Here is a 23832-nt window from a genome sequence, read left to right on the forward strand (position 1 = left end):
TATTTAAGAACCCTTTGATAGGTTCTATAATTACTGAGGTCCAAATACCACATCAAACAAAAGTATTTGATCACTGAAATGCAATGAAACTGTTTCTAGCAGGATTGTACCTGATTTTTATATTGTGTTTATAGTAGTTACCATTATTAATAATCAATTATAGTTTAATTATAACATATGCATTGTTCAATCTACCTTCACAACATCCCCATGAAGGGCATATTATCATACTAATATTGCAGCTAAAGAAATAGGTTCTGGTATGTTAGAAAACTTAGCAAAGTTAAGACAGCTAGTAAAAGAGACAGAATTCAATCCCGAGTCCGTCTAATTCTAGAACTCCTTTGTTGTCCCACAGGACACCATTATTTCCTCTCGATAATAATGGAGACTCTGAAGACCACTTGTAGAAGAAACTAGGTTTCTTTGATCTTGGCTACATCATGAAGAAACACCAAATCTGGGATTATACAGGGTTGGACATTTTTAACCCTACCTTCCACTAATCTTAGTTCTCCAGAATGAGATGTGAACAAAGCTCATACTGCTTGCTGTCCCCATTGTGCTTGTTCTTCTTGTTGTAGCTGAATGTCCATTTCTAAATCATGGAGGGGAAAAAGTTGTTTGCTTACAGTTATGGCCATGATAAGCAAAGAATCTGAGAGTGGCGTCAGGGAGTCAAAAAAATGTGTAAAAACAGGTAAGGCAATGGTTTATGAATACCTCCTCTAGGGAAAGAATAGGATTCATTATTCTTTTGCAAAAAATGCATCCTATTTTCTTAATTCTTCACATCATCCTAGTATTTCCTTCACTTTGTTTTCCTAGTAAATTCACTAGTACTTTTTTAGTATTTTCTGGCTTTCAAACAAATAGGTAAATGTTCTCTTGTTGTTTTTCTACTTCTTGTTTTGCTTTTTAATCGTCTAAGTGAAAAAAAAAAGGCAGTATACTTTATAAAATGTAATTTATTTACCTCAGAAAGAAAAAATAACTCATATATTACACACAATAAAGAGGTTCAGAGCAAAATCAGCATAGTAGCATGTTACAAATTTCTTCATTTTTAAGTTTCTGAAATGTACGTTACTGGTTTATAAAAAACTGAATTTATTTCTCAAACATAAGTATAACATAATAAAATTGTTTTAAATGTAGATTATAATAAAACACTGTACACTAATATTAAAATATGTATTCAAGCATTTCATATGTTTAATAAGCCAATAATTTCAGTTCACTTCTACCAATCACTGGCTATTTAGGATCCCCCTTAAATCTTTGTAGAGAACTTCTCATGTTGTTCATAAATATTTGTTAACCTACCTTTTCCTCCTGAAACTCAGAGCTCTTATCAGTACACAAGGACTCTACAAGAAAGTCTTCCCACCTTGTGGAATTGCCTTGAATATTCAATGAGGTAGCATAGAAGACATTGGCAAGTTTAATACCAGGCACCTAAGAGGCACTTAGTAATTCCCTTCTGTGAAAAGATAATTTTCAAGATGGTAAAATCATGACTCTCATCAAATATAAAATGAATATCAGAGATTTTATTTAGCTCATTAATTAGTGAGGAAACAAGAAAATGTTAAAACTGATTCAAATGAAAATGTCTTACAGAGATTTTAATTCTCTACTGGACAAAATTCATTTGAATTTCTATGGACAAGAAACATTTTCATTGTTATCAGTTTGCACTTCCATCCCTATAGAGTTGTAAAATAGCCTAGTCAATCAAGACAATCAAAGGTGCACAAGTTTATAGTAACAGATAACCCCCAGAGAATTTGGTAGACAATGTTCAGTGCTCCACTGAAAGGACTCACAGGGATCTCATTTGCCATTTGCAAGTTGATTTTTTTTTTGGCAATCATTTACCCATTTCCAAGACAACTTTTTTTCTGATACTTCCTTTTTCAGAAAATTTATTTATTCTAGAACTAAGAATTTATTAATATATTTGCATCTTCAGTACTTAGTACATGCTTGCTTAGTACTCGAAAAAGCCTGGTTTAATTAACGTTTTTTAAAGCCACTTCCATTTATACAGGACCTTACTATATACAAAATACTTTCTTTATGCTTTCTGTCATTGATTCAATTATCTCACACAGGGTACTGAAAAAACAATGGCGGTCACAATATTATTTTCAATTCAATTTAATAAATATTTAATGAGCACCTACCACATTCATACTCACTGTAAAAAGAACGGAAGCTAACTATAGTGTCTGGATTTGTGTCTTTTCACTTTTTCTTCTTGATGGTATGCTGGGCTTTGCTTTTATGTCATCCCTTTAACATCATTACCATGGAAACACTTCTGGGGCTATAATTCTGCTTTTTATAGGGAGTTCCTAGTCTGATTACCAAAAGACAATATAAGAATCATACTTAACCTCCTCCTGGTCTGCGCTGCCATCTTCACAATAGCCCTCTCAACAGGCTTACGAGGTATTGTCGATTGCTCCAAGAAACAGCTCAAAGCAAAGGAAGACTGAGGACAGAACCATGAGGTCATATACATTTAGAGGGACCCCACTGCTATTCTGATGTTTAGTCTCAGAGCCACTTTTCTAGCCTCCTCTGACTTTGTCTTTTCCTAATGAGTCAACAAACTTTGTGTCCTTTGAGAGTTTCACCCTTAAACCTGGCTTCAAAGTAAAGAAAGTGGTGTTTCCCTAGAGAGTTCCCCTTTGCCTTGCTTCTTCCAAAGACAAACATTTTAGGAAAAAAAGAAACTAGTTCTAGAGGTCCAGGACAGATAGGGGCATTTTGAATAGATGAGGCCTCAAATTGGGTGGATTACTTGGAAGAAAATGTACCTCAGAGAAGCCAAATTATTTATTCATATTGGCAAGAGTGGTAGAGGTAGGATTCGAACTCAAGACTTAAGGTTTGCACAAAAGGCATAGCACTGACAGCTTAGATTTTGGAATTAAAAAAAGAAAGACTTCTATTTCCATTAAGGCCAACCACTCTCTGTGACTTTGAGCTAGTTACCTAGCTTTCCTTAATGTCATGATTTTTTTCCAGAAATAATAATAATATGTATCTAACAAGGTAGTTTTCAAAATTAAATTAGATAGTGCCTGAAAGTCATGTAATCAATAATGCTTTAACTTTCAATATTATTATCTCTAGTTAATCAGGGTTGTCAAAGCTTTTACTGCTAATCAAGACAAGGAACTCATCAGGTACTTACAAAAATAATACACATCAAAGAGTTACACAGGTTAAGACAGTTTTTAAAGTTTATATGATTGAGACTAAAAACATATATGGATTTCTGCTTTCAAAATATTTTTAGGTAGAAAGTGGAATTCACCAATCATTTTCATCATAGCTCTCCAATTCTTTCTTGATTTCCAGCTCTCCTTTAAGTGACACTTAACTCCATGTTAGAAAATGCCCCTTCCTGGCTCTGGACCATTCATATGATCACTTGACTCAACTATGTACTTTTCATGTTTAAGAAAGTGGCCCACCATCTCAATTGTCACAGCCCTAAAATCAAAACAAAGCAAAAAATCTTGTGTACACTTACTCACTTTAGAGTTAAAAAAAAATACTGTATGTTTTTTAACACTTCTTCTTTGTATACACTCTTACAGAGGTGTGCATGTACTTAATTGTGCTAAAAGTGGGGAAGAGCTCATCTGTGTCTTAGTGGGCTCAATCCTTGTGGTGCCCCACATCGAAGGTGGATTTCTATAGGACCAGTTTTTAAATCTCAGCATCTTTTTCCCATAGAACTCAGTCAGGCCAGAACTTTTAGATAGATTTGAACAGTAAACTACTGAACCCATTCATTTATTTCAGTTTATCAATGGTCCAAATTATGACAGATACTCCTTTCCCACTATGGATAAATCCTTTCTTCTTAGCAATACTTTTTTTTTTCTTTCCAATTTTTATTTTAGGTTCAAGGAGCACATGTGCAGATTCGTTACATGGGTAAATTGCACATTGTGGTGTTTGGTGTGGAGACATTTTGTCTTCCAGGTAATCAGCATAATATCTAATAGATAGTTTTTTAATACTCACTCTCCTCCCACCCTTTACCCTCATGTAGGCCCCAGTGTCTATTGGTCATTTTTTGAGTGTATGTGTACTTAATAGCTCCCTGGGAGAACATGTATTATTTGTTTTTTTTGTTCCTGTGTGAATTCACTGAGGATAATAGATAATGGCCCACAGCTCCATCCACGTTACTGCAAAGGGTATGGTCTCATTCTTTTTTTTTTTTTTTTTGAGACAGAGTCTCACTCTGTCATCAGACTGGAGTGCAGTGGTGCAATCTCGGCTCACTGCAACGTCCACCTCCTGGGTTCAAGCGATTCTCCTGCCTCAGCCTTCCAAGTAGCTGGGACCACAGGCATGCACCACCACGCCCAGCTAATTTTGTACTTTTAGTAGAGACAGGCTTTCACCACGTTGGCCAGGATGGTCTCAATCTCTTGACCTCATAATCCACCTGCCTCAGCCTCCCAAAGTGCTGGGATTACAGGCGTGAGCCATCACACCCGACTGGGTCCCATTCTTTTTTATGGCTATGTAGTATTCCATGGTACACTTGTCCCATATTTTCTTTATCCAGTCCACCATTTATGAACATCTAGGTGGATTCCATGTCTTTGCCAATGTGACTCGTGCTGAAATGAACACACACATGGATGTGTCTTTATGGTAGAATGATTTATATTCCTTTGGACATATACCCAGTAATGGGATTGCTGGGTCAAATGGTAGTTCTGTTTTAAGTTCTTTGAGAAACTTCCAGACTGAGTTCCACAGTGGGTAAATTAATTTACATTCCCACTAGCAGTGCATAAGGATTTCCTTTGCTCCACATCCTTGCCAGTGTCTGCTATTTTTTGACTTTTTAATAGTAGCCATTCTAGCTGGTGTGAGATGGTATTCCATTGTGGTTTTGATTTGCATTTCCCTAATGGTTAGTGATATTGATCATTTGTTCACATCCTTCTTGGTCACCCATATGTCTTTTTTTTTTTTTTTTTTGAGACGGAGTCTCGCTCTGTCGCCCAGGCTGGAGTGCAGTGACGCAATCTCGGCTCACTGCAAGCTCCACCTCCCCGGTTCACGCCATTCTCCTGCCTCAGCCTCTCCGAGTAGCTGGGACCACAGGTGCCTGCCACCACGCCCAGCTAATTTTTTTTGTATTTTTAGTAGAGACGGGGTTTCACCGTGGTCTCGATCTCCTGACCTCGTGATCCGCCCACCTCGGCCTCCCAAAGTGCTGGGATTACAAGCGTGAGCCACCGCGCCCGGCCCCATATGTCTTCTTTTAAGAAGTATCTACTCATGTCCTTCGCTCACTTACTAATGGGATTGTTTTTTTCCTTGTAAATTTGTTTAAGTTTCCTCTAGATTCTGGCTATTGGACCTTTGTAGGATACATAGTTTGCAAGTATTTTATTCTATTCCGTACGTTTTCCATTTACTCTATTGATAGTTTCTTTTGCTGTCCACAAGCTCCTTACTTTAATTAGGTCCCATTTGTCAATTTTTGTTTTCATCGCACTTGTATTTGGCGTCTTCATCATGAAGTCTTTGTCATGGCCAATATCCAGAATGGTGTTTCCTAGTTTTTTTAAGGGATTTTATAGTTTTAAGTGTTTTTTTTTTTGTTTTGTTTTGTTTTTTTTTTGAGACGGAGTCTCGCTCTGTCGCCCAGGCTGGAGTACAGTGGCGCAATCTCGGCTCACTGCAAGCTCCGCCTCCCGGGTTCACGCCATTCTCCTGCCTCAGCCTCCAAGTAGCTGGGATTACAGGCGCCCGCCACCACGCCCGGCTATTTTTTTTTTTTTTTTGTATTTTTAGTAGAGACAGGGTTTCACCGTGGTCTTGATCTCCTGACCTCGTGATCCGCCCACCTCGGCCTCCCAAAGTGCTGGGATTACAAGCATGAGCCACTGCGCCCGGCCTAGTTTTAAGTTTTACACTTAAATCTTTAACCCATTTTGAGTTGATTTTTGTATAAGGTAAAAGGTAGGTTTCTATTTTCAGTCTTCTGCTTATGGTTAGCCAGTTATCCCAGTACCATGTGTAGGGATTCCTTTTCCTATTGCTTTTTATTGTTGGCTTTGTTGAAGATTCAATAGTGGTAGGTGTGCAGCTTTCCTTCTGAGTTCCCTAACCTGTTCCATTGATCTATGTGTCTGTTTTCATACCAGTACCATGCTGTTTTAGTTACTGTAAGCTTGTAGTATACTTTGAAGTTGGGTAGTGTGATGCCTCCAGCTTTGTTCTTTTTGCTTGGGATTGCTTTAGCTATTCAGGCTCTTTTGGTCCCAAATGATTTTTAGAATGGTTTTATCTAGTTCTGTGAAAAATATCATTGGTAGTTTGATAGGAATAGCACTGAATCTGTAAATTGCTTTGGGCAGTATGACCATTTTTAACAATAGTGATTCTTCATATCCATGAGTATGGAATGTTTTTCCATTTGTTTGTGTCATCTCTATCTCAGCAATAATGTTTGTCTGAGATTTTCTAACCCTCATTCTTCCCCAATCATTGTTGATTAGTAATCTCTTATTCAGACTTTCAGTTCTACTTTTACAAACTCATGTAAGATGGGAAAAATTGATCCAACCTTGGCCAAAGACAGACACTTTGTTCATGTTATAATTTATAAAATATTTTTTGGAAAAAAAATTATCCAATAAATACACTTTAATGGAAATAAGACCCTTCTGAGAGCTCAGCTACTCACCTATTCAGTGGACTGTTAACCTTGAGAGGAACCTAACTACCTTGAACCAGTCTTGAAGGCATTGTTTAATAATTCTTAACTAGTCGTTTTTTCTCGTGTGAAGTACAATAATTAGCTAACCATTCACTTTTCTTATAGTATGTCTCAAAGAAAAGGAAATCTAATCTTTCGAGTGACTAGCTACAAGTCTTCTTCCCTGCAGCAAGATTGTAATAAAATGTTGACACATGTACATCACTAAATTGTCTGAAAAAAATGCATTATGTTATTTTTTTAAAATTGCTTTTTGTTTTGTATTTCATCCCTTCTCCCATCCCACTGGCTTGTAAATTTTTTGATGACAGGGATATAAAAATTATTTTTAACTTTTTATTTTTAAGTCTTGGTACCTACCACATTATCTAGCATATAGTAACTGCTAAACAGTTTTGCTGACTCAGTGAAGATCTAACAAAAAGAATTAGAAACAGCTAGAGAAGTAGGGCATAAAGCAATATGAAGAAAACAAAAAATAAAGTTGGTATCCCAATGTGTTTCTGATCAGCTGGAAAGCTATTGCAATACAACAGGCCAAGTGCATAATGAAATTTCAAGGAGTAAGCCTTTCAAGTTCTGAGAAAGTACCTGCCCAAGAAGCATATAAAAAACATTTGCTGAGTTACAAACTTGAAAACATATTGAAGGTGGCTAAAAAATATTGAAAATAATATAAATAATAATTACTGTTTAGGCCAGAATAGGGAGATCATAATATGCTCCAAGGCTTTTTCAGAAGTACAGAAGGGAAAACTACTACTGTTTTACTATGGCGCCAGCACATGCGTAGAAAACCTAACATATAGATGTTATGAACATGGCACCAGCACATGCGTAGAAAACCTAACATATAGATGTTATGAACATGGCACCAGCACATGTGTAGAAAACCTAACATACAGATGTTATGAATATGGCACCAGCCTTAACATTTGATTTTAATGTAATTTTAACATCATTGTCATCTGGAGAACCAGATTACCAGATTCCTTGTGCCATCCAGGTATTCAAAGGAATCCAGAGCCAGATTAGTAGAGCAATGAAATGTGCAACATAAGACTAGGGTTGGAAATTTTTATGAAATACAGGAAGATGTCAGTCTGCTCAGGAGCGGTTTTACAGCAATCTCGTATAGGGTGGTCACAAATAGGGAAGGCAGAAGTGCTTTAAGAGAGAACTGGGGCCGGGCGCGGTGGCTCACGCCTGTAATCCCAGCACTTTGGGAGGCCGAGGAGGGCGGATCACGAGGTCAGGAGATCGAGACCATCCTGGCTAACACAGTGAAACCCGTCTCTGCTAAAAATACAAAAAAAAATTAGCCAGGCGAGGTGGCGGGTGCCTGCAGTCCCAGCTACTCGGGAGGCTGAGGCAGGAGAATGGCGTGAACCCCGGGGGGCAGAGCCTGCAGTGAGCCGAGATCGCGACACTGCACTCCAGCCTGGGCGACAGCGAGACTCTGTCTCAAAAAAAAAAAAAAAAAAAAAAAAAAAGAGAGAACTGGAGCATGTCCTCATGTGGCCTGTCCTTGCCAAGACCTGTGGCAGCAAAGGAGACACTAGTCACATATCAACCAGAAAATATCAGTTTGTTTTTCTTTTTCAAATAAACCTCACTATACGGAGATATAATTGTTTCTGATAGGGACAGGAGGCAGAGAAATTCTAGGCAGAAAAGGGTGGGTTCCCGACAAAACTCCACGCTGAAGCCTGAAACCACGGCCCAAAGTGAGGACTCACTTTGTGTTCTCAAGTGTTGCCTTTTCCAAAACCACCTGTGGCCCCGCCTGGAGCCATCCTGTGCCAATAAAAAAAAACCCAGACTCAGCTGGCAGAGAGAGGAGAAGCAACTGGACATGAGCGACTACAGCTGGACACTGGAGAGAAGCGGCTTGACTTCAGAGGGACAGCTTGACAGTGTAACTTCGGGGAAGAATTTGGCCAGAGACGGTCAGGCTTCAAGGGAGGGTTACCTTCCCTCCAGTCTGCTCTTCAGCTCCCCTTCCCACTGAGAGTCACCTCCATCATCAATAAAATCTTCCACAATTACTGTCTTTCAATTCGTTCGGGTGACTTCATTTCTTCCAAAAGCTGGACAAGAGCTCAGGTACCACGAGTGCAGATGTAAAAGGCTGTCACACTGACTCTTTGTCCTCACAGGCAGAAGGCAGCCATCTCACGCAAAAAGGCAAAGGGTCCACTGAGCTATTAACACTTAAGCAGTCCACGGACAGCAGAGCTAAAAGAGCACTGTAACACTCCCTCTGGGGCTTCAGGGGTTGCGGGCACCTCCGCCACATGCTGCTGCAGGGCTGGCACAGAGTTGGCTCCTGCCGGGGCGCTTGCCCCAGCTCCTGCACCTGCTCACCTGTGCACCCCTCCCGTGAGGGGTGGAACACAGCGGTCCAAGTGGGTGAAGTTCATTCCTGCAGGCACCAGAGGGGCCAGCTGACTCCAGCACTCCTGTACTCCAGTTCCCGCTTTGTTGGCACACTCCCTTCTGCGAGGAGTTGAGAGCTGCAGGCTCAGTAAATGGGGCATTCCCTTGGTGAGTCTTGCGAAGGTCAGTTAGATAGAAACCCGAGAACTGAGACAATATTCTTTTTTTTTTTTTTTTTTTTTTTTGAGATGAAGTCTCGCTCTATCACCCAAGCTGGAGTGCAGTAGTGGGATCTCGGCTCACTGCAACCTCCACCTCCCGGGTTCAGGCGATTCTTGTGCCTCAGCCTCCCTAGTAGCTAGGATTACAGGCATGGGCCACCGTGCCTGGCTAATTTTTGTATTTTTAGTAGAGACGGTGTTTCACCATGTTGGCCAGGCTGATCTCGAACTCCTGACCTCAGGGGATCTGCCCACCTCAGATTCCCAAACAACATTCAAATTTTACTTACGCTCACTGAGGAACAGCAAACATTTATTTGCTTTTTAAAAAAATTTTAGCACCAGACCGTAAAATAAAAACTAAAAACAACCAATGGGCTATCTAAAATAACAGTAGATAATTACATAAGGCTTACTTTTGCTTGGCACTATTCCATATGTTTTATCATTTATTTTTAAATTCACTTACTTCTCAAAACAAGCCCAAGAGGTAACTTCTGTCAATATGCTATTTTATAGATGAGGTAGCTGAGAGATTGGGAGGTTAAATGATTTTCCTAATGTCATACAGTTGGTAGAGCAAGCATGCAGGCAGCCTAGGCTATAAAATATGTGCTCTCAACATATATTTGTCCCTCAATTTTACGTAATGATCTTCTTTCATAAAATCTTCATTTATTACCTCATGTAACTTTACAATACTCCTCTCAGTTTTATTTTTAAAAAGATTTTCTTGGAAAACATAATCAACTGGTGAAGATCTGGGAATCTGTTCTGCAATGTAGACTGAGTGGGATAACTACTGGAAATCTTTCTCCTCATCTGTTTAATGATAATAGTAGTATTTTCTGCCTTGTTGGGTTTTTATGACAAAGTTAAAATGTAAATTGTCTAGTACTGTTCTTAATAAATGACATGTCTATGCCCATGTCTAGATTTACATTTAGATATAGATTTAATAACATAGATATATAGATTGATAGACACAGATACTATCATTACTGATAATGTTATAATTATTAAATTAGAAATGAGAAAAGTGAGAGTCATACATTAAGCTATCTTTGTTAATCACGGATCTCTTTGACACCAAAATATGAAAGCCCCCAATTTTTTATAGATGTATTTAACCTTAACATATCAGGAAGATCCAAAAGGCATGTGAATGAAAAAGAGCCTAATAGCTATAAACTATAGGTAGATGATTGATAGATACAGATAAACAAAACTATCTCCATTTTAAATTACACGTCTCCTAAAACTTTGAAGTCCCTTTCTTTACTCATCAATTTTTACATCCTAAAACTGCTCTACACACCTTGCCAAATTTTCCCTCTTATGCTTGCCTACCCACAGGTCCTGCCTCTTTGTACTTTTTCTCTACACTCCTTCTTTCACTATGTGGATCTCTTTGTCAGGTTCATCTACCTAGCCATTCACTCATAAAGCACACACTAGTGTTTTTTGTTCTATTATATAATATTCTCTGTAATAAATCCGATAGCTCCTAGAGAAGATCGAGTGCTTTTCCAGATAAATGCATTTGCATTGTCTTCTGTGAAAGTGTTTTGCATTTGCTTATTATTCAAAGTAATTGTTAGATTTTAGGACAATCTGAGACAATATCTATTGTACCTATTTGTTAAACTAGTTTTTCAGCAAGTTAAAAATATTTATAATCAAGAAACATAACTGTTGTCTCTGGTAGGCTCTCATATTCTTGGTGTATCCTTCTCTCCTTTATGTTCAACAACTTACACAATTGAAATCAAATGACCTTTTGCTCTACCTCTATTAGGATGCATTACCTGAGATTATCTCAAAGCTATTTAATCTCATTGTGTGTAAAATTCATTCATACGTCTGAAATACATATTGTACTAGATCTTAAATATGTTGTAATACATTAAAAATACATTTTTTAAGTTAAAAACAAAAAACCTAGAGCAACAGCAAAACTAAGGTTTGTTGTTCCCAGGATAGAGTCTAATTCAGCTGCAGTAGCAAGATTGGATGAATATTTTCTAAAAACATGAACTCCCACAAAGTATAAAAAAGCTTCTGTAGGTGTGGGTGAGTTCTGTTCATTGACAAAAAAAATCCTTTACATATCAAGGAGTAGTGAGCTACCATCCTAAATCATGAATACAGAAATTTCTCAAGCCACTTGTGATAAACTCATTTCTAGTATCGTACACACTAGTTGACACCAAATAAAACTTCTCTTTCATATCAGAGTTAAACTGTAAATAAACTTCTACTTGGTCTTTTGCATTACACACGAGGAAGTCCAGCTGAGTCCAGGAGATGTCTTAAAATCTCTGTGTTTGGCTATTGTTGCAAGCCACTGTGCTTCAGGCCCTCATGCTGTCAGCAAAGAAAAAAAACTACATTTGAATTACATTATTCGATTCGATCAGGGGACTATATTTTTGTCTGCCCAGAAACTGACACATATTGAAAAGGTACAATTTACATATATAGAAGCATGAGCAAAACTGTACATTTTTACTATGGCTGTCAGTGTAAGTCTGTATATCTGGAAGTAATGTCTACTCAAGACAACAGCTCAAAATAGGTAGTTTCAGGCAGCGACTTCTGAATTTCCAGAAGTATTGAGTGCTAAGTTGTTATTTGTTAATGGCCTCTTTATTTTTTCACTTTGAGTTTCCCATATTAAGCAATTATTTGTCTTCAACCTATACTACTTCAAGCTATACTTTTACTATCGTAAAGTTTGTGTTATATCTACTAAGGAGAAGACACCTGAAATGCTTATTAGGCTCCTGCTATAAAAACATATTTCTTGTTATTTCTTATTTCTCACTTCTAACACAACATACAATGGCTCATAATTCTAATTTCTAGAAAATATTGCTGGATTTTGGTGGAACCTATATACGTATAATATAATATAATAGGCTCATAATTAGTAGCAATGTTCTTTAAGAGCCTTGGAATTTTGGAATTTGAAATCAGAATATTTGAATTTAAGTCCTGATTCCACCATTTATGAGCTAAAGAATCTTGAAAAAGTCAGGTTCTCAGAGCCTAAGTTTTCTCAGCAGCTGTGGAGCAAAAAAGACAGTATATGAGAAAGACTTTTAGAAATTATGTTATGATATAAGTGTTTGTATTTGTTATTATATCTTATGGGAAAACACTTGGAAAGTTTGATTTTTAGTTCTTACTTTACATATACAAGAAAAAAGCAGAAGGAATTGTCCATTTGACCTTCATACCCTGAGTATTTTTGGTCAAATTAAGCACTTTCATCTTGTATGTTTTTAAATACTTTTAAATGATAACATAAGGGCAAATGTGTGAAAGCCTGAAGATTTTGCTATTCAAAGTGTCAGTCAGTTCATAGCCACACTAACAGCCCAATAACAGGGCTAAGGAAGTGTTTTATTCCTCATTTAAGTATTTGACTTTATTCCAACCTGACCCAATTCACTTGACACTATCTAAACTGCAGGTGGCTAGTTAGTTGTGTAATTATAGTTCCACGGTTTCAGTTTAATACTTTGGACTCAATTTAGTTGTACAAAGGAATGCAAGATTGCCACATAGATTAGTTCTTTAAAGACTTTTGATCCTTTTGTATTTTAATAAATTTTCCAAATGCTATTATTGCTTCTCTTAAAGACTTGATTCTTGAAAGCTTTTGCTCTTTACAAGCTTAATATCTGCTGAAAAAAGCTGCAGAAAAATGTTCAATAATGGAAATGCTAAGCCTTCATTCTCATAATCAACATAAGCTTTGAATCTTTATCAGACTTTTATCAACTGTTCATTACATTCTATCCTTTAAGCTCATGCTGACTTCACTATTGAACTCTTCATTACAAAGTTATATTTCTTTGTTTTGCTTTGGCAAACATTGTGTGCGCGCGCAGGTGTGGGTGTGTGTGTATGTGTGTGTGTCTGTGTGTCTTCACTTTTGGAGAGACTGTTATTTTTATTTTTTACTATTATACAGTTTTATTGGTGTCCCAAATAAATAAAAGTTTTCAATTTAAGAATATTCACACATAACTAGCAAAGGATGAAGTTGATAATTTATATTCCAGTTAGGTTATAATTTTCCTATAGTTAAATTTACCTCAAAAAGCACATAGCAGTGATTGTTTTCCAGGTGACTTTTAAGTATTCACCTTCATCTATCTCCACCCTAGTTTATGTAAATGAAAGTCACCCCTTTGTGATTTATTATCTATCTATCTATTTATTTATTTATTTTTTTGAGACGGAGTCTCACTCTGTCACCCAGGCTGGAGTGCAGTGGTGCGCTCTTGGCTCACTGCAAGCTCCACCTCCCGAGTTCACGCCATTCTCCCACCTCAGCCTCCCGAGTAGCTGAGACTACAGGCGCCCGCCACCACGCCCGGGTCATTTTTTGTATTTTTAGTAGAGACGGGGTTTCACCGTGTTAGCCAGGATGGTCTCCATCTCCTGACCTTGTGATCCGCCCGTCTCGGCCCCCCAAAGTGCTGGGATTACAGGCGTGAGCCACTGCACCTGGCCGTGATTTATTATCTTATGTACTTAAACAGTTAAGTTATTGGTAGCTAAACTAGTAAAGGTTCTTTGAGTTAAAATGCCTTTGTGGTTACACATTTATTTATCCATCTAATTGTTCAACAATCATTTCTTTGGCATCTGTTCTGCACTAGGAACTACTTTGGGTACTCTACACAGGGGCGAAGCTGAAGAATGCATATCCCTTGCTTTTGGAGGGCTTGGGGTGTAGTGAGTAAGATACATTGTTAAATATGCCAAAGTAAGTACGTTAAAGAATCTGACATGTAAGAACTGATAGGTCTGTGACTTTTTCTGCCTCAGAGATTAGGGGGAAATTTCATAGAGTGATATTTGAGCTGAATTATGAAGGCAAGAAAACACCTGAAAAATTTATTTAAATAATTTAAAAAAGGAAATTTATAAAAGGTGAAAACTTAATTCCAGACAATAATATGTTCTTAGTTTTTGAATACTACTGACCCTGACTTTTCCTTATTATAAGTGAGTTAGAGTTTTCTCCCATTTTGTTGTGTGTAAGTCTCTGGAAATTGTGTTTGCAGAGCATTCCAAAAGAGCTTGAGCCCAGGGCAAAACCATCGCTTTTTATTTGGGCTCTTGCAGCTTCATGGATGCATAATTTGAACAATTATTTCAGTTGCTTAAGCTAATTGAGAAACTCAGAAGAAGAAGAGTGATTATTAGTTGTTTTTAATAATTTACAATGTATTTCTTATTTGTAGAGTTATATTACAGATTCACCCTATATGCTTTGCCAGTTGATGCGTATACATTTTTATAATGTATTGTTGTCAATAAAAATAAGTTGCTTCCTAATTGTGTGCATGTGTGTGCTAAACAATTTTAAAGAGCAGTGCTACAGCATTTCCTTTCGTGGGATACCAAAATTCTCGTGTTCATTCAGATGATGATGGCAGAAAATATCATTTCCTAATATTTAATGGGTATTGTAATTACCTACTTTTAGCTTTGCATTCTTGCATATGCAAAACTTACTCTTAGACACATTAGTAAGTATTAAGGTACTAAGAGCATAACTTGAACTTTGATAACCTTGCTACAGATTTTCTAACAGCCGCATACTCTCAGTTCTTCTTTTTGTCAATGTGAGCTTCACTTCTAGTTTTTCAGAAGTGTCAGAAAATCTTGTTTAGGTAAATAAAATACAATTTTAATGGAGTTGCATATTGGTTATTTTTAAAATTTTTTTTGAGCTCTGTCCTTGCTTGGCTCAGTGTGATGAGGACTTCTCAATACCTGTCAGGGTTGTATTTCAATGATGGGTTGTATTTCAATAGTAGTCCGAGGACTACTAACCTGAGCAGACTATGCTGGAATATGCAAGGACACTTGCCTTAGTGCTAAAGGCATATCCTGCTCATTTGTACATCCTGTCAAGTCTATTTTTTCTCTCATTCCAACTTTTCTAATTTTTTTTGATATACAGTTTCGAATGATACAAGTAAAAATAGATTTATAGTGGTAGTTTATATATCGAATTGCTCAAGTAAGCTTTCCCTGGAGCACATTGTTTTCCCTCCTTTTAACAAAATCAATAGCGCATTTGAACTTACAGCCCTTTATCTCCCAAAAACAAACAACGGTTTTTAGGTATTCCATACACAGGGGAATGTTCCGTAGTTTGACATCAGAGCTTCTTTTACGAAGCAACACTCCTACTTGGGACGACTCAAAAAATGATGAGGGCAGCAGGGAGCTGACCTCTTCCTTGCCCCTTCATCTTGACCTTTTATGTGTTGCTATAGGATCCTCTAAAATTAATAGTATTCAGTTATTATTATAAAGCTACAAAATTTAAATGTAATACTTGAAAAAGACATTCTCATGTATTATTTGCCTCCCATGTGTTAGGTACTTTTGTGATTGTGCTGCAGTACCAGAATCCTGAAAAATACCAGTCTCTCTACTTATTTTGTATCTGTGGAAAAACAGATGCTAGTTCAGGTTCACCTACTTGCTCATGTTCTCACCGTGGTAAAACCAGGACTCCAACAATCTGTGCTTTCTCCAAAAATATCACCCTATCAATTTGGAAATACTATAACTAGACTATTATAATAATGGATTAGAAAATGATTTTTTGTTCAATATCAATGAGGAAACTGTGTGTGGTGAAGAATGTCAGACCAAAGAAAAGGCACTAGATGAAGAAAAATTTCAATAAAACTGCTTGTTCAGGGACATTTTTCACTAAAATGTAATATATTTTTCTGATGTCAAAATTCTTAAAAGAGCAAGACATTTATTTCAATTTAACCAAAATTGAATGAGCATCCTTGATGTGCCTCCAACATTGCGATAGATGGTAATATCCACTGAATCCAAAGTGGAGCTACACTAAGCTATGGAGGTTTTCCCTTCAGACCCAAGGCCCTTGGTAAAGGAAATAGGTATCTGAAGCTCTCAGGTCTTTGAGGTTGAAAAATAAAGCCACAGGCACCACTGAATTCTATAAATAAAGGCTATAAAACTCTTACTTCTCTGTGACTTTCCTTTAAAACATCCCTACACATAATTATTGAATCTTTACAACTGTAACAAGGACTACCCAAATATTATTTTAGTCACCAGAACTTCTTAACCTTTAGTGCTATTGGCTGAGGAGAAAGGTTCATGAGATCATGAGTTTGGGATTGCTAATAATTTTTCTAAATCTTTCTTATTGACAAAAGATATAAATTGTTTAATGTGACACCCTCCCCAACTTGGGCACTCTATGTGTCATATTCTCAAAGCCATTATCTTTGTCACCCAGACTAGTATCTACTTTCACTTATTAATTCCCCCAACAAATGAGAGTTGAACAAGTAAATTCTATACCATGGAATCATGTTTGACTCCTCTGTGTCATATCTTACATTCAAAGGATCAGTACATTTGTCTGATGCTACTTCCAAAATCTACACAGAAACTAATCACTACTTCACCTGTATCACCATGGTACAAATCCTTATGATATTTTGACTGAATAATTTCCAATGACTTTCCAATCCACTTCGTGGCTTTTATATTCCGTCTGCCTTAAACACTTAAACAGTCTACTTTTAATAAAAGAGGAGGCAATCTTCAGATCACTTCTGATCCAACTTTATTGACTTCTGCTTCACCTACCGTCAAATCTTAACTCTTTTCAAAGGCCTGCAAGTTGTATTACATCTGTTTTCACCTATTTTTCTGACCCCATCTTTGATCACTCTTTTCCTCTCATACTGTTCCACAAGACGTTGTTCCATCTTGCTCCATTAGATTATTGAGAACAGAAGTGTCTGTTTTGTTTACTGCTGTTATTTCCACATTTACAGAACCTAAAATGGTATATGGCCCATACTAAGGGAATATTTAACACTCAAAGAGGGTCAAGATGTAATTGTGTCGTTTTCAATATATGAATTCTCATGCACATTTTTAGTTTCAATAAGGGCATGTATTTAAAAGTGCTATACTTTTCCCTTAAAGTACTGTTTCCAAGTAAAAGTTAAAAGTCTGGTGCAAAAACCATGCTTCAAGCTAAGAGGTTTTTTCCAATAGGTTGTTGATCACTTTCCAATACAATTGCACTTTGTATCTATTTGGGAGGGTAATCCTTTTTGTGTTGGGATATGCTGTTTGTGCAGTGAAAAATATTAGTTATTATAGGTGTGATTAATATAAATAGCAATAGTTTACTTTCTTAAATTATCTAAATAAACTTTAAAATATATAGGTTTTTAGTACCTTTTAAAGAGGACATTGTGTGTCTGGTGTCAGGTTAGCTCTCTGTATAGACATTTGTATAGATGTTTATTCAAAAATTTTACATGGATAAATACTAGCACATACAATGAAAAGTCTACTGCCCACGAGTCAATATGTCCTAGTTATCACCCTCCCAACTCAATTTTGGTAAAATCCAAATTTGTTTTTTTTTCTTTTTAGAAATTCTCTAGTTTAAAAAGTAGTAGAATGTAGTCCTCTCTAAAGTTCCCAGAATATTAATAAAAACATTATGTTGCCTGTAAAACTGTAGGTGTATTTTGAACCGACTTTATACCAGTCTTTTATTTTGAATGCTCATAGCTTTGACTTTGGCACAGGCTACAAGAAATACACTTTATAAGTCTCTTGCTCCCAAGTCTCTAAATTGCACATTCTGAAAAACTGGCTATTTCTGCGCAGAACATAGAGATTGAATGCAAGGCTATAATTCACTTTCAGGTTTTCTGCTGATGACATAAACCACCAAAGCTTGTTGGTTTATGAACAACAACAGGACACAGAGACTGAATTATGGCATGTGTCAGTGATGAGAGATAAAGAATTGGCATCCACAGCCCAAAGATAATAGTTTTATTCCATTAAGTTTGAGACATAGAAAAAAACGAAGATTTTTAAACATTTAAGAAATAGCTCATCTCTGAAAAATTTTATAGTTAATGAAAAGAAAGTATCAAATCTATGCTCAAAAGAAAATAAAACAGAGATGATGCAAGAAAGCCCATAGGCAGACCTGGCATTTTACATAACTGAGATGTTTCTGAATTTGCTGAAAAATTACAATTTCTCCCTTTTGGAAGTAGCACCTTACAAAGCTTTATACTAGCTTACTCACTGCCTGGGCTTTGGAAAGTGAAACACTTAATAATAATGCAAGAAGATTTGTCTTTTGTATTTCTTGATGTCTTTTGAGAAGAAGAAGCGAGAATATAGGCAAAATAAGTAAAAGCGACAATATGCTATTTTACAAGGGTAGTCATTAAAGGCCATTCTTACAACATTCTTTTTGTTTTGTTTTGTTTTTGTTTTTGTTTTTGTTTTGAGACGGAGTATCGCTCTGTTGCCAGGCTGGAGTGCAGTGGCGTCATCTCGGCTCACTGCAAGCTCCACCTCCCAGGTTTACGCCATTCTCCTGCCTCAGCCTCCCGAGTAGCTGGGACTATAGGCGCCCGCCACCACACCCGGCTAATTTTTTGTGTTTTTTTTGGTAGAGACAGAGTTTCATGTGTTAGCCAGGAGGGTCTTGAAATCCTGACCTCGTGATCCGCCCGTCTCCGCCTCCCAAAGTGCTGGGATTACAGTCTTACAGCATTCTTTACTTTCAAGTTTCCAAAATGGTGCTGGCACCAAGTTTAAAACAGTGAGTGGAGCTACAAAGTTATGCAGAAGCAGACACTAAGCTACAAGCTGTGTGCTAATTTGATTTCCCTAGAGGCAACTCTTGAGGTAAGGGTTGTAAGGTGGGTACTTTACTTGGGAGGTACTGAGAACATGGGTGGGGAGAATAGAAGCGTTACAGAAAAGAAAGGTAGCTACGAAGTGGCAGTTTACTAAACCTACATGGCTACTGGAGCTTAATCTCACAGAGAAACTGGGCAACAGTGTAAAGCAGTGCCTTAGTGTTATTGCACAGGAGGACAGAGGAGCTGGGTTAGTACACATCGTATAATCATTGGTTGAATATTGCCTAGGGTGAAGGTGGACTGTGTTAATGTAGACGAAGCCTGCAGGCCTAGAAGAAAGATGCTGGCAATTAGAAGTCAAGGGCAGAGGGCTACAGACAGGGCACTTTAAGTATCAGCTATAGAGAAAATGTTTGGGGACATTGCCAAACAGTTTGGGAGCCAGGGTGGCTTGATTTCTAGTCTCAGCTTTTCCGTTCCTAAGTAATGCTATTATGAGCAAGCCCCAATCTCCATGCATTTCTGCAAAAGAAATAGTTGAGGCAGATAATTTTTAAATCACCCACCCCTTGTGTTATTTTACAGACTTGGAATTTTCCATGGTGTCAAATTATTACATTTCTTAGGGCTGAGCCCATATGTTTGAGGATTCAAGTCCTGGCTTAGTGTCTATCACATGACACTGTTGGGGCTCAGAACACGATACCCCAAAGGATGGCACCTTGTCATGCTGAGTATTTTGAACTGAAGGATATTGCAAGGGCCTCAGAAGCAAAGTCTCTCTGATCTTCCCCTGTTCTCCTGTCTCCCACACCTCTTACTTCCTCAAACCAAGTCATAGATACTAGAATTTGTCTTCTCCAAAGGGGTCATAGAAACTAAAGCTCTTCTCCCCCAAAGCAAGCCATAAAACCCCAAAAGGCCACTCTCTTTCTTCTCCCTTCTTTTTCAAACACTCTAATTTCAGAGGGGTCCTGCCCTATACCAGGGGGAAGGAATACTATGCAGAAAAGCCAATTAGAATCTGAACAGACAGACCGTGCTAGGTTTCCCTGTCAGTTTCCACTAGACTATATACCCTTCTGTCCAATTGCATTATTCCACAGTTGTCTATTCTTCATGTGACCTGGATCTTTGGGTCTTTGTTCCTGAGGATTCCCATGTCACATAAAACTGTAATTAAATAAATTTTTTATGTCTTCCCTTTGTTAACCTGTCTTTTGTTACAGGAGTGTTGGTCATGACCCTATGATGGGTGAGGAAAGGTATCACCCCTCTCTGTCCCTAACCCTCCCTGTGCTTCACACACCCTTCTCACACCTGCCTCCACATACGGGTAAATGGTGCCCACATCCACCCACTCTTTAAGATTCTGATTTCTTCTTGTCCTACAGTCAATTCATTCAAAGTCACCTTAGTGCTGCCACCATGATACACATCAAATCTGACCATTGTCACCCTAACCCAAGCCATTATGATCCCTAGCTAGCCTGCAAAAGAGCATTCCACTATTTTCCTATAATCTTTTCTTCACAAAAGAGCCAGTGTGCCTTTTACAACATGAATTTGTTTTGCTGCTTCAGAAAATTTATATTATAATGAGATTAAAATTCACATTACTTATCATGACTTACAAAGCAGACCCTTTATTTTCTCCTGTTTAACTCTCCCATATCATTTCCCACCACTCTTCCTTTACTTTTTTCTGCTTCTGATACTTCGGCCTTCTTTCTGGCTCTCTTACAAAACAATCTTACTCTATTCTCACTGTCTAACTTACCTAAAATGCTTTTCTTCAATCTCAGCAGGATTATATACCTTCAGGTTTCACCCTAAATTCTCCTTTGTCAGAGAAAGTGCTAAAATTGTACTCCCAAGCGATCACTATATATTCCACATTTTATTTTATTTTATTCAGAAAGAATTATTTATTATCAGAAAGTATCATTATCAGAAAGCATTAATATTATTATTATCAGAAAGTATCATTTATTTTAGTTTTCTCTTTATTTTCTACCTTTTTCCAATGGAATTTAAGTTCCATGAAAGCCAACCTTTAAATTAATTCATTCATTTCTGTGCCCTCAATACTCAATGCAAGAAACTTGATAATGGATAGATACTCAGTAAATATTTGTCTAATGAATTATGGCTCTTTCATAAATTGTTGCTGATTTGAACTGAATAGAACTCCTAATTTTTAGATATACTCATTGATATCTTGGGCTTCAAGGATATGAGATACAATATACCTGGTATATATATCCACTATGTAGAAGATACTGAGGTGTCACTCTACAAAAGTAACTTCAAGGAATGTTTCGGTAGGCAGAATCATTATTTGAGGTCTCCCCAATGATGTTCATATTCTAGTTCTATAAATATGTTAGATTATATCACAAAGGAAAATCAAGGTTACAAATGGATTTAAAGTTGCTAGTTAGCTGTCTTTAGAGAGATTGAGGTGAATAATCTGGGTAGGCTCAGTGTAATCACAAGGATTCTTACAAATGGAAGAGAAAGGCAGAAGAGAAGAGGAAGATACAGTGGTGACTACAGAAGAATGATCTGAGAATATACAATACTTCTATCTTCCCTTTTGAAGACAGAAAGAAACTACAAACCAAGGAATGGAGGTGGCGTCAAGACACTGGAGAAGGCCCTGCTGAGATCTTAATTTTAGTCCAATGAGACCCATTTTGGGCTTCTGACCTCCAGAACTGTACAATAATAAGTTTGTGTTGTTTAAGCTGTTATATTGGTGAAGCTTTGTTAAAGCAACCATAGGAAATTGATACAGGTAATGAGGGCACTGATAACAACATCTGACACTGGAGAAAATGAAGAATGATAAAATAACCTAGAGAACTAAGAATAACTATTTCCATCTCAAATATAAATACATGCCTTAAGTAGTTCCAAGCTAGGATAGTTTTATGGAAATGTTTTATGTTTTAATTTATTCTTACCTGTGAATAGATCATCATGAGAGCCCTATGAATTCTTACTATTCCCATTTTACAGATGAATGACCTGAGGTAGTGAGAGGCTAAGTGCTTTGTCAAAAGCTGCACAAAAAATAAGCAGCAGATTCAGGACAGGAAACTGTAGGCAGTATATGAGAGTGACAATAATCTTTCCTTGAGGACTGTAGAAATATATAATTCTAAAGATGGTCAATGATATGGTTTGGCTCTGTGTCCACACCCAAAATGCTAATAGTGGTATGGACAATGAAGTCCAGGCTGAGGTGGTCTCAGATGGAGATGAAGAACCTCTTTGGAATTGGAGCAAATGTGACTTTTCCTTGCTTTAACAAAGAGACTGGCAGCATTTTGCCCCTGCCCTAGAGATCTGTGAAACTTTGAACTTGAGAGAGATGGTCTGAAATTAGAACTTACGTTTAAAAGGGAAGCAGAGCACAAAAGTGTGGAAAATTTGCACCATGATAATGCAATAGGAAAGAAAAACCAATTTTTCTGGGGGGAAATACAAGCATGAGTAACAAGGAGCCAAATGTTAATAGCCAAGACAATGGGGAAAATCTCTCCAAGGCATGTCAGATATTTTGGTGGCAGCCCCTTCCATCACAGGCCTGGAGGCCTTGGGAGAAAAAAATATGTTTCCTAGGCCTGGCCCAGGGCCCCCACTGTTGCATGAAGCCTTGGGACTTGGTGCTCTGTGTTCCAGTCTCTCTAGCTCCAGCTGAGACTAAAAGGGGCCAAGGTACAGCTCAGGCTGTTGCTTCAGATGTTACTTCAGAGGGTGCAAGCGCCAAGCCTTGGCAGCTTCCATGTGGTGATGGGCCTGTGGGTGTACAGAAGTCAAGAAATGAGGTTTGGGAACCTCTGCCTAGATTTTAGAGGTTGTATGGAAACGTTGGGATGTCCAGGCGGAAGTTTGCTGCAGGGGTTGAGCCCTCATGAAGAACCTCTGCTAAGGCAGTGCAGAAGGTAAATGTGGAGCTTGAAGCCCCCACACAGAGTCCCTACTGGGACACTGTTTAGTGGAGCTGAGAGAAGAAGGCCGCTGTCCTCCAGATTCCAGAATGGTAGATCCACCAGTAGCTTGCACCGTGTGCCTGGAAAAGCCACAGGTGCTCAATGCCAGCCAGTAGGCGAGGTGCCCAAGGCCATGGGAGCCTACCCTTTGCATCAGCATGTCCTGGATATGAGACATGGAGTCAAAGGGCATAATTTTGGAGCTTTAAGCTTTAAGGACTGCCTCACTGGGTTTTGGACTTATAAGGGGCCCGTAGCCTCTTTGTTTTGACTGTTTTTTCCATTTGGAATGGGTGTATTTACCCAATGCCTGTACCCCTATTGTATCTTGGAAGTAACTAACTTGTTTTTGAGTTTACAGCTCATGGTCAGAAGATGACTTCTTGCCTTGTCTCAGATGTGACTTTGGACTTGAAATTTTGGGTTAATGCTGGAATGAGTTAAGACTTTGGGGGACTGTTGGGAAGGCATGATTGGCTTTGAAATGTGAAAATGGCATGTGATTTGGGAGGGGTCAGGGGCAGAATGATACACTTTGGCTCTGTGTCCCCACCCAAATCTCATCTTGAATTGTAATCCTCATATTTTGAGGGAGGGAGGGACTGCTAATCTCCACATGTTGAGGGAGGTAGCTGATTGGATCATGGGGGTGGTTTTCCTCATGCTCTTCTCATAATAGTAAGTGAGTTCTCACAAGATCTGATGGTTTCATAAGTGCTTGAGTTCCTCCTTCACAC

General features: G+C 37.9%; 1 protein-coding gene across 2 annotated transcripts in view; it reads left to right on the top strand.

The window, feature by feature from the left end:
- Positions 1 to 23832, top strand: part of LOC131383620 (embryonic stem cell-related gene protein-like) — an 89063-nt gene that overhangs the window by 64071 nt on the left and 1160 nt on the right. The window contains exon 1 of one of the 2 annotated variants that reach the window (XR_009213782.1): positions 18886 to 19137. The exons of the other annotated variant lie outside the window; for it this stretch is intronic. The gene's annotated coding sequence lies outside the window, so the exon portion shown is untranslated. Of the gene's footprint in view, positions 1 to 18885; positions 19138 to 23832 lie in introns of those variants that run through there. 2 annotated transcript variants of the gene reach the window in all.

Source organism: Hylobates moloch, unplaced genomic scaffold, assembly GCF_009828535.3.
Source record: "Hylobates moloch isolate HMO894 unplaced genomic scaffold, HMol_V3 SCAFFOLD_5, whole genome shotgun sequence".
Lineage (NCBI taxonomy): Eukaryota > Metazoa > Chordata > Mammalia > Primates > Hylobatidae > Hylobates > Hylobates moloch.